The sequence below is a fragment of the Herpailurus yagouaroundi genome, unplaced genomic scaffold, assembly GCF_014898765.1.
Source record: "Herpailurus yagouaroundi ecotype Mexico unplaced genomic scaffold, PumYag 163, whole genome shotgun sequence".
NCBI classification, from domain to species: domain Eukaryota; kingdom Metazoa; phylum Chordata; class Mammalia; order Carnivora; family Felidae; genus Herpailurus; species Herpailurus yagouaroundi.
The window spans coordinates 57,928,018-57,939,469 of record NW_024412404.1 but is presented as its reverse complement, the minus strand read 5'-3'; the positions used below and the strand labels follow the sequence as shown (position 1 = coordinate 57,939,469).

The 11,452-nt window shown below is 51.4% G+C and overlaps 1 protein-coding gene across 9 annotated transcripts in view; it reads left to right on the top strand.

Annotated features, from left to right (window-relative positions):
* FGFR2 (fibroblast growth factor receptor 2) overlaps window positions 1-11,452 on the top strand; it is a 108,893-nt gene that overhangs the window by 10,875 nt on the left and 86,566 nt on the right. The gene's annotated exons all lie outside the window — the stretch shown is intronic.

Here is an 11,452-nt window from a genome sequence, read left to right as displayed (position 1 = left end):
CCGCCTTGCTCTGATCTATGACTATCCCTTTTTGAAAGGGCATGGTAGAGGCGTGGCTGGTGGCTCGGTTGGTTAAGCCTCTGATTCTCGATTTCGGCTCAGGTCAAGATCTCACAGTGGGTGGTATCAAGCCCCACATCGGTCTCTGTGTTGACAGCCTGGAACCTGCTTGGGATTCTCTCTCTCTCCTTCTCTCTCTCTGCCCCTCTCCTGCTTGTGTTCCCCTCCTCAAAGTAAATAATAAACATTTTCTTAAAAATGCCTTTTTAAAAGGGCATGATAGAAAATCCAAAATGGCAGCTGCAAATGCAGTGCTTATGGGCTTCATTTATAGAATTTCAAGTTTTTACTGCTTCTGTATTCATACAGAAGGATATTTCATGATTAGGACAGACTGTGGTTGACCTTGAAGAGTGTACGTCCTGTAAAGGCTTTAGGTTTAAGTCATGCTTTAGGTTTTCAGTAATTTTGGTTTTGGGAAAGTTGCACCATGATGGAGTTGTAAGACTCTGGGTGTGAACTGTTGTCATTTATTCCACTTTGGAATACGTAAGTAGTTACGCCCCGTTCTGGACTTTTGCCACTTCATGTGAATATTGAGAATTTCAGATTCTTCTTGTACTGAGTCAGGGAGCTAAGCTGTGGAATATTCTTTCCTTTAACCCCTTGTCCAACTAGAGAATGGTACATTCCATGTCCTGGATGGATGGAATGCACGTATATGGAATTTCAGGTTATGGTGAACATGTTTTATGAGGAGGTCAAAACCCAGCTTATAAGGAAAGTTCTGATATGTTCAGGAATGAGGACATGGGACATATTTATTTGTGTGATTTATATATCACCTTTCCTGGAAGAGAAAGAACTCCATTCTGGGCTCTGACACTGATCAACTCTACATAAATTGTCATGGTCCTTTCCTAACTGTAGAACTCCTTCTTTGTCATTCTATGTGGTCTCTTTTTACACATGACTGTTTACTGTTAAGGTTGTCCATACCTGACCAGTTGTAATGTTTTAAAAATATATCGACATCATAAAGGCCAGTTTTGTGTGTTGGGTGGGGAGCAGGGTGGGAGGGACTATAAAATGAAAATAAAGATCTTTGTGGTGACAAATTTAGGGTTTAAACTTTTTTGAAAGCCCTCAAACTTCAGATTCTTAGTTGACAGTGAGATTGCTCTATAGGAAGGCATGTGGCTGCTTTTAAGGGTCTCCCTCCTTGTCCACCACGCTTCCTGGGTTTCCACCAAATGTGTTGCATTCTTAGCTGATAAAAGGGGGGGATGCCCAATTGAATCTGTATCCTAAACATTATAAATGTTTCAAACTTAAAACACATCTTGAAAAGACCAAATATCCCCTATAAAATTAACTTAAATTCTTCATCTGAATCCATAAAGATGAATAAAATGCTGTTTTTAATGTTCATTTATTTTTGAGAGAGAAAGCATGAGCGGGCAAGGGGCAGAGAGAGAATGGGAGACAGGCTTTGAAGCAGGCTCTGGGCTGAGAGCAGAGAGCCTGATGTGGGGCTCAAACCCACAAACTGGGAGATCATGACCTGAGCCAGAGTTCGACGCTTAGCCCACTGAGCCACCCAGGCGCCCTGAATAAAATAAGTTTGAGTGGCATGCGATGTGCTGTCTGGGGACAAAAGCACAGAAGGAACTTGGCCTTGGGCTTAGGCAAGACTGACTTGAATCACTCCCCTATCTACTGCTGCTGTGACTTCATATAAGGTAGATAATCACTTTGAGCCTGCCTTTCTTTATCTGAAACTGGCCAATGATATCTATGTGAGGGGGCGGGGATGTGAATATGAGGCAAATGGGTGTAGAACTCTCTCTCTCCATCCCCATCCTCACTTTCTTGTCAATGTAAAAACCTGATACAGGATTTAAAACCAAGATTTCAGGGGCACCTGGGTGGCGACTCAGTTGGTTAAGTATCCGACTCTTGATCTCAGCCCCGCTCTTGGTCTCAGGGGTGTGAGTTCAAGCCCTGCATTGGGCTCTGTGTGGGCGTGAAGGCTCCTTTTTAAAAAGGAAAAAGAAAAAGCCAGTATTTCAGGCATATTTACTAGATCTTCTGATGGGAAGCGTTTGCATTAATCAAAATAGAAAGTGTGCTGTAGGCCGTTTATCCATCCCTCCGTAATCGTCTTGGGCCTTTTTGTAAGTTTGGACTTCAGCAATGTGATCATCTTGCTGCTTGCAGTCCAAATGGTTCAGGGTTGACCTATTTTCCCCGTAGAAAAAAAAAAAACGTGTTTGCCGCTTTGTAATAATTGTAGGACACGCTCTTCATGGAGAGCAATATATTTTGGCAAGGAACGAGTTTTCTGTTTGAGGCTTCCCCAGGATTGCCGTTAGGCCCTGTGAAGAAGGATGGAGACAGGGTTGGGGGGTGGGGGGTGGGGGTGGGGTGTAGCGTGCTCTGCTTTTGTCCAGGCCACCGAGGGGAGCGCCGGAGCAAGTTACTGTCGTTCCTGCCAAGTTTAACTGCAGCGACTCCCCTGGGCAGCCTGCTGGGTGTTCCTACCTGGGCAGGTAGCTGGGCTTCCGGACTTTATGGAAGGGAAGGAAATTGTCAGGGGACCTACACTACTGAGGGGGAGGAGCTGAGCAGTCATTTGCATGTTATACCCCTGTGGGGTCGTTTGATTGGACAAGCAGGGGTGTGAGGGGGAGTGGTCAGTGTGGATGCATGCATGGGGTCATTTTTTTTTTAGCCCATTCCTTGAGAGGGTGAGGAGGGCAATGATAACGGTAGCTCTCATGACCATTTATTGAGTGCCTGCTGTGTGTCAGCCGCAGTGCTAGGTTCCTTGACATCTATCCTCTCTGATCTTTTCTCCCCGTTTTATTGAGATACGATAGACTCACAGCACAGCGTAAGTATAAGGTGTACGGCAGGATGATTGGCCTTACGTAAATCATTTCGTGATTATCGTAAGTAGTTTAAGATCTCCTACAGATGAAAAAAGAAAAAGAAAAAAGAATATTTTTCCTTGTGATGAGAACTCTCAGGATCTATTCCCTGGAAAACTTTCGCATACGCCACACGGCCATGGTGATGATAGTCATTGTGTTGTGCATTACATCCCTAGAACTGTTCTTTTTTTTTTTTTTAAGTTTATTTATTTATTTATTTTGAGACACAGAGAGCGTGAGCAGGGGAGGGGCAGAGAGAGAGGGGAAGAGAGGGAGTCCCAAGCAGGTGTTTAGCGTGGAGCCCGATGCGGGGCTTGATTTCACCACCACGAGATTGTGACCTGAGCTGAATTCAAGAGTCGGATGCTTAACTGACTGAGCCCCCCGGGTGCCCCGGCCTAGTCCTTGTTTATGTCACAACAAAAAAAAGTTTGTACTTTTTGACCACCTTCCTGCAGTTCCTCTGCCCCCATCTCTAATCTTAATCATCCAGCTGACCCCCGGGTAATTCATGTTCCCATTTTATGGACAAGACTCTTGACTGATATCCTTGGAGATGAAGTGTTTCCTCCAAGACTCCACAGCGGGCGCGGGCCCCGGCCTTGGGGTGAGTTTCTTGGCATAAGGAAGGTTTATCGATTGATTCCTTTCCTTTCCCCGAGCAGGAGGGTCCTCTGTGGCATATGGTAGGACGGCCTCGTCATTCTTTCCGAAATATGTCATTTGACTGTTAAACATGTAAGGACGCTGCTGGGTGATTCTGTCTCTTCCCCACATACCCACACCTATTTTCCTAAAGCTGTTTGAAGAAAAATCCTGGGCAATTAAACCACTGCAATAATTACCACTTTGTGATTCTCCGAGAACGGCCTCTGGTGATATGCAGCTTACTAGTAAGAAGCCAACCCTTTTCCTGCCCAGGAGACTGGAGGGAGATGCCTTGAGGCCCAGTTAGTGACCCCCGGCTCAGTCACCCAGCAGGAGCTCAGGCAGGTAGGCCTGACTGGTCTGGTATTTGCCCATTTGCTCAGAAGCCAACTCAGCGGAGTGGGAGCAGACCATCCCGTTTTTCCTTGTCCCAGATGCTTCCGGCCGTTTGCCCTGGCACTGCTAAATGTTTGCCTTTTTGCTTGTCACTTTAATAGTACGTCAGACTTCTCTCCAGCGCGTCCGATTCTCAGTTGGGTCAAGGCCCACCTGCGCAGACGGGGGCTCCTACCACCTATGGTCATGGAAATGACAAACGGCAGGGCCTCCCTGGCCCTTGACGACGCCGGGGCAAAAGTGGGGACCAAAGAGAACATCTAAGAATGGAAAGGCAGAAGCAGCAATCCCCACGCCTCCTCTTGGCCAGGAGGGGCGTCCCAAGAGGCTGAGCAGTAGAGCCATTTTTAAAGCAAACAAAAGTTCATTTTGGGTGGTAAAAAAAAGGTGGCTTCTGAGGGGAGCTTGCTAGACCTGGAGGTGACTTGGGCCTGGTTTAGTCCTCTGGACCTTGCACTGAACTTGCACGGTGAATGCGGAGTGTCCGGGGTCGCAGGTGTTCAGAAGGGGGGCTCAGCGTTGGAGAGAAGGTGTTGAATGCTTGGCGCGGGGAGACCTGCAGCTTCCTCTCTTAGCCTTGCAGCCCTGGTGGGGGACAACTGCCAGAGCTTGGCAGACACAGGTCATCAGCCCTTTACAGACTGTGGCGTAATTTTTTAAATGTTTATTTTTGAGAGAGAGAGAGAGAGAGATTGAGAGAGACAGACAGACAGAGAACGAGGGAGACACAGAATCCGAAGCAGGCTCCAGGCTCTGAGCTGTCAGCACAGAGCCTGACGCGGGGCTCGAACCCACAGACTGCGAGATCATGACCTGAGTGGAAGTCAGGTGCTTAACCGGCTGAGCCACCCAGGTGCCCCCCAGATACATTTTTTGAAACCCTACCGTGTGTTGAGCTCTGTGGGGATAGAATGGCAAGCCAAAAACAGTCTCAAGTCCTATGACCGGGGGGCCGGGGCCCCCCCCATAGATCTTTGTCAAATAACTGACCAAACGAGGCCCTGGTTCCAATCCTGGGTGCAGGTGCTCTGAAGAAGAAGCATGGTGGGTCTCAAAGGGTTGCAGGAACCCTGAGGAAGCCGGGGTGCCGCTTGAAGGAGACTAGTTAGGCCAGGTCAGGCAGGGGTCCCGTGGGCCACGGTGAGGATTTTTCTGGGTACTCGAACTATGTGACTTCCCGAGGCTGAACTTCTCAGGGAGGTGAGCACCCACCTTGATTCTTCAGCAGACCCCCCTGCATCGGCCCCAGTCAGTCCCAGCCACATGTGCCTGCCAGCTCTTTCCCTGCCCAGTTTGGGAACCATCCAGGGCCTGGCTCCTCCGCTGTCCCCCGTCAGGTTCCACTTGTTGCCGAGAGGTGCCCGTCTTTGCAGGTAGGGCCTGTGAACAGGTGGTCAAGGGTAGCTCTCAGCCACGTCCTTGACAAGTCTCTCTTCTGCCGCTGCAGTTTCTTACCAGGCTAACATGGAGGCCGGAGGTGGTGGAAGGCAGGGGAGCCTGGGTAGTGAACTCCGATAGTGGGGCCTCAGCCGAGGACCTGGGCATTTAAATAAGGCTCCCTCCTTTCCCCGGAGCAGGGTGGGGCACAGTCTTGCTTAAAAGGGGCAGGTGTGCCAAGATGCTTGGGGGCCCAGCATAGCCCCTCCCGAGGTGAACTTGCTCTGATGGGTTTTGAAAGGGGCTGGGCTCTGCGTGGAGAAGTGGAAACTCTTCAAAGTTTGCTTTCCAGAAGGTTTGACCTCTTTGCAGATACACGGCTTAGGGCCTAGGAGAAAGGCTAACCCTGGTGGCACCCTTCTAGATTTGGAATTTCCTGAGTGAACGAACGTGCTTCCAGTCCTGGGGCACAGGATTCCCCACAGGGGGATTTTCCTTTTTTTCTGTAAGTCACTGGAGAAAAGCGGGCAAGGGGCAAAGCCAGCTGGGGACGTGCCCCACCCGCCGCAGAGGCTCCCCGCCCCTGCTGACTTTAGGGGAAACCCCTCCAAGAGGTCATTCCGACCCAGCTGCTTGCTAAAGACCCCTCGGGCTATGAATCTGTGCCTTCAGCCTCAACAACATTTCTGCACCAGGCTGGCCCGAGCTTGCTGAGGCCTGAGTTGCCTGATCAAGCCATTCAGAGGAGGAGGGCCATCTGTTTCCCAGTTTCCAGCTGCTAGCCCTTCATTTGTAAATGGCCGGGATGCTGCTGGGGGGCCCCGCCCCGCGGGAAACCTGTCTGGGGACACAGCTGCAGGCTCTGAACAAGTGTTGGAACTGGGGTCCTGCTGAGAGGAGAAAGGTCCAGCCCTTTAAGTAAACTTGCTCAAAGGTACTGCACAAGGCCTGGAGTTGAAGATCAGGAGGCCAAGAGGCGTGCCCTTGCCTTCCTGGAGTAACTCTTACCCCACCCCCTCATCCTTTTCTTTGGTCCCTGGGGCGCTTTAAAAATATTCACTTATTCTGAAAGTACGTATTGAGGGAAGGCCTGGGGGGAGATGTCAGCTGGGATTTCGACACGATCTGACCTTTGGGGGACTTGCAGGCCACATGTACCCACTTAGTATGCACTGTGGACTGTTTATGTCCGTGTCAGGGGGGTGAGCGGGTCCCGGAAGCAGGTTCTAGGAGCCAGGAGTAACCCCAAGTGCGGAATGGTGACCGTCCCTGAAAACTTGCTTCTGGAATGTCGTCACAGTGCTGGCTTAGGGCATGCTGTCTGGAAAGCAGGCCCATCAGCCCCGTGCTGTTACAGGCTCCTGATGCTTGGGTGCCATGCAGGGCACAGGTGGGCGCCTTGCCTGAGGGGTTTGGTGTTCAGGGCTCCTCCCGGCATGCTCTGGGGTTGTGATAAGGCATCTGGTCCGGGGAACTCTGCAGGGGTTTCTGTGGTCCGCATGTAAATATCTGGTATCCCCGATTTGTTGGATAGCTGAACCGTAGATGCTGTTTTAATAAGCCAAGGCCTCTTTCCTCACTAAAGTCATCAAACAGGTGTCATTGGCATTGATAACAACTCTCTCCCAAGATCCTTGGATGTTTAGTTCCATTTGCCAGAAATCTACACTTAGGTAACTTACATAGATACAACCTGACAGATTTATGCATTTGAAAGAAAACCTTGTTTTAAAGTCAGAGTGAGGCAAATCAGCCTTACCATGAGGTGGGGGGAAAGAATCTGCTGATCACTTAGGGGTCAAGCTATAACCCACACACAGGCGCCCAGGCCCGCCCTGGCCGGAACTGGGGTGAGGGGTGCTTTTTCTCAGATGAGTCCCCACCACCCACCTTAGGGGTTACAAAGACCTTCCCAGGCAGCCTCTTGGTTTGTCCTTGTGATGACCTTGACCAGCAGCAGGCTAGCCCGGAGGTGTTTCCCTGTTCTGTAAACTGGGGCTCAGACTCAGGTGATGGGAAGGGGCTGTCCAAGTTGATGTGGGTTCATCCCTGCAAAACCAGGTCTCCAACTCTCTCGTCCTTGGACACTGGTGCTGAACTTCTCACAGTGTGGTCTTTGGACCAGCAGCATTAGCATTATCTGGGAGCTGGTGGGAAGCTCAGAAGCTCAGACCCTACTCCACAACTACTGACCCAGAAACGTTGGAGCTGTGTTTTAATAGGCTGTCCAGGTGGTCTTTATGCAGAAGAAAGTCTGAGAAGCACTGCTGATCCCCCCCACCGAAGAAGGTCATTCGGAGAGGGCGGGTCGGGTCGGGTCGGGTCCTTGGGGGAGGCGGCTGTATTTTGCTCTGTAGGTTCGAGGTGAATAAACAAAGGCTGTAGTGTCTTGGAGATGAGAACAGCGTGGGCTGTGTTGACGGGAAGCAGGGATTTTCGCAGAGGAGATGATATTTGAGCTGGGCTCTGAAGGCTGAATAGGAGCTTGCCGGGCAGAGTAGTGGGGCAAGGTAACGGGCAGAGGAAACAGTGCCCACGAGAACAGACAAGTCTAGGGCATGAGGGAGAAGAAGATGGAGGGGGGATGTGGGGCCTCACGCAACCGTGGCCTTAATGTGGGGAATATTCTTTGGGTTTTACCCTGTCAGTGTGTGGAGTGGTCTCTGTCTTTTATTTATTTATTTAATTTCATTTCATTCGTTCATTCATTCATTCATTCATTCAATTAAAGGTCAGTTTTGTTTCCCAGGTTGCTCTGGGGGTCCGCGGTGGATACATGGGGTGGACTGGGCAGGGCGGGGGGCAAGGCAGAGGTCTTTTGGAGAGAAGGTGGGGACCTGCAGGGGTGAGGTCTTGCCCTTGTTCTCTTTTCAGAGCTGTTTCAGAGAGAACTAACAGGAGTGCAGATGTGGGGCCTGGTGGGATGGGAGGCAGGAGGGAGAAGCGGGGGGGGGCTTCAGGGCCGAGTTGGAGCTGAGTTGATGTCAGCCAGGGGCTGCTGGAGGGGAAGAGGGGGAAGGGCACTTGCTTGATTTGGGCGGCACCTCGGAAGACAAGGTCAGGTGATGTGCTCCCTCAGGCAGGTGGAAGGAGGAACCTTCCAGCAGGGACTTGAGCGGCGTTGACGTGGAGGGGGCAGGGAAAGCCGCAGAGGTGGGCCAAGCAGAGTATGGGGAAGGGACCACAAGAGCCAGGGGCGGGCTTCTGAGCATATTCGCAGATACGGGGGAGTGCGGAAGGAGGAGGTCCCAGAGAGGCAAGACCTCCGCCACACCTCTCTGTTCTTAGGAACACTCACCACGTGCACAAGCAGAAGACAGAACAACACGACGGATGATTAACGCTAAGCTATGTGTTAGGGGCTCTAGAAACAGAACAGAAGGTTCCCCTTTGTCTTCTTACATCCCCAGGCTTCCGTGTTGAGAACACCTGGTTAGGTGGCTTTTCTGTCTCTCACGTGTAGTCTGCTGCAGCTGAGGAGTAATGATTTCAGCTAGAAGGTCTTCCTGCTGGTACATTCGAGGTCCTGCCGAGTGGCAGCGGCCCCGAGCTAGGTGCTTTCCATGCGCGTGCTCGTTATCATCACATCAGTCCTGGTTTGCAGGCGAAGACACAGGAAGCGATCACACCATTTGTCAGTGGCAGAGTTGGAACTTAGGTTGGTTCTCAGCCGGTTCTTGCCTTTTCTTTTTTTTATTTTTAACGTGTGTTTGTTTTGAGAGAGAGAGAGAGAGAGAGAGAGAGAGAGAGAGGGAGAACGAGAGCGGGGGAGGGGCAGAGAGCGCGAGAATCCCAAGCAGGCTCTGCGTCTACAGCGAGGAGCCCGATGGCCGGGCTCGAACTCCCCAACCGTGAGATCGTGACCTGAGCTGAAACCAAGAGAGGTGGACGTGTAACCGTCTGAGCCACCCAGGCGCCCCTGTTCTTGCCTTTTTCTTTCTTTCTTTTTTTTTTTTTCAACGTTTTTATTTATTTTTGGGACAGAAGAGAGACAGAGCATGAACGGGGGAGGGGCAGAGAGAGAGGGAGACACAGAATCGGAAACAGGCTCCAGGCTCCGAGCCATCAGCCCAGAGCCCGACGCGGGGCTCGAACTCACGGACCGCGAGATCGTGACCTGGCTGAAGTCGGACGCTTAACCGACTGCGCCACCCAGGCGCCCCTGTTCTTGCCTTTTTCTGAAGAGCGCCCAGTGAGGGGACAGAGATGGGACCAGAGCCTTAATGCTAGGGTACCAGGAAGAGCTCAGGGACCAGCTGTGGGAATTGAAGCAGCCTCTGATGAGCAAGGTGGCTTTTTACCACGTTCAGAACCGGAGATGACGCGTTCGTTTTACAGGCGACACCTCAGCAGGGTCACTCGTGATCTCAATGATGGTGATATAGGTCCTGTGATACAGGTCCAGCAAATCGCATTCATTCCTTCATTCCATGACCTCCTTGGGGGGGGCCTCCCCACCTCCCAGTTCCCTTCCCGATACAGGGAGTACGAAACCTTCCCTCTGGGAGATTCGTGGACACTAGATAATCTGATGGCATGTTTGGGAAATGCTTTTGAACAGAGGGCCCGGTGTGGAAGTTTTTGCTCAAGCAGAGCTGCTGATGTCCAGGGACTTTATGCAGTTGGCACTGATCCCGTACCTGCATCCCGGTGGTCCAGTGGAAATTCTGCTGTCGTGAACATAAGAGTTTGGTGCGGGTGTTGGGACCAGGGAGAAAACCTTCCTTTTTATGCCCCCCCCCCCCCCCCCCCCTTGGAGAACATGATTCACTGACAGCCTGAAACATCAGGATCAAAAGGAGAGAGGGGTTGCTGGCAGAATAGGGAGTGAATATTGCCACTTGGGGTCCAAATCTTGGGTGATCACGGTGACTCCTGCTTCCCCGAGGGCATTCTTAGGCACGTCACTATTTTCTCATGGGCAGCTGCATCATTTCTTTCCAGACTTGGAAAGCTGTTCCCCACGCATCTCAAAGATAGACCTAAATTATATGAGGGGTGTGCCTAAATATATAATTTTTAATGGTTGCCATATTGGAAACATATGCCATTATCCCATCTGATCATGAGGAATGTGAGCCAGTCCAGAATTTCTGGAACAGGCAGGCTACTGTGGCAGAGGTAGCTATTAGTGGTTGTTACAGCCCCCGTGGAACCGACGGGGAGGTTTTAAGTGCTGACGTGTGTCTGTAAGACACCCCAACAATTGGCCGGGAAGAGAACTGCGGCCTCTCGGCCTGTTGACGTATCTGTGGCTCATTGCTCTGACTTCTTTGTGTCCCCCGTTTTTAGGTTGGCCGTATTTCTCGAGGCAGAGAACTTTCATCTTTATATTGCACAGAGTGTTTGTCTCTCCCTCCTGCCTCTTAAAGTACAAGTAGTACCTATGCCTTATAAGGCCTCCGTTTCATGACAGGATTTTTGTCTTGTGCAAGTCCCTTCTTGCAAAGGGGAAGCTCTCAGGATGTCTGAGATGGAACAGCCCGCTCTCTGCCGCCCCTGCCTTCACTGTCTGTGCGTCTGCGGGACCCCCCCCCCCACCCCGCCCCCCTCCGTGGGTAGGGCCCACGGGGCGGGGGCGGTCATTTCTGACTTCCTTGTGGGGACCCCGGTACCTTTGTGTCTTTCTGTTGGTGAGATTTGGTGCCGGGCAGAATGATCTGGGCCTTCGGCCCCTGTGGGTTACTGAAAAGCTGTGGTGTAATGCCCGACGTCTCGACTGCCCAGCCTCTCCCAAGTCCAGCTTGTAAAAATGCTTCTGGACAGCGGTGTGTATGACGGGGGCTGGTATTCCAATTCCCATGGACAGAAAATTGGGTATCGCCAGTTAAAACTTCGTACTGGGACCGTGGCGTGGCCGCTTCAGGCCATCTTAAAGAGCGGGAGGGTGAGTCGAGGCTAACCGGAACAGACAGGCTCAGCCGCCACTTACCGCCGTGTGTGTCGCGCACTGTGACATTGCAGTGACATTTGCAGCTTTATTTTGTGCGCTGCTGTCTCAGGACCTTGGCAGGCCCACAGCAGTGATATCTGTTCCTCTGGTACAGGGTGGCGGAGGGAGGGCAGCACCAGGAAGCCCGAGGCTGGTTGACTGC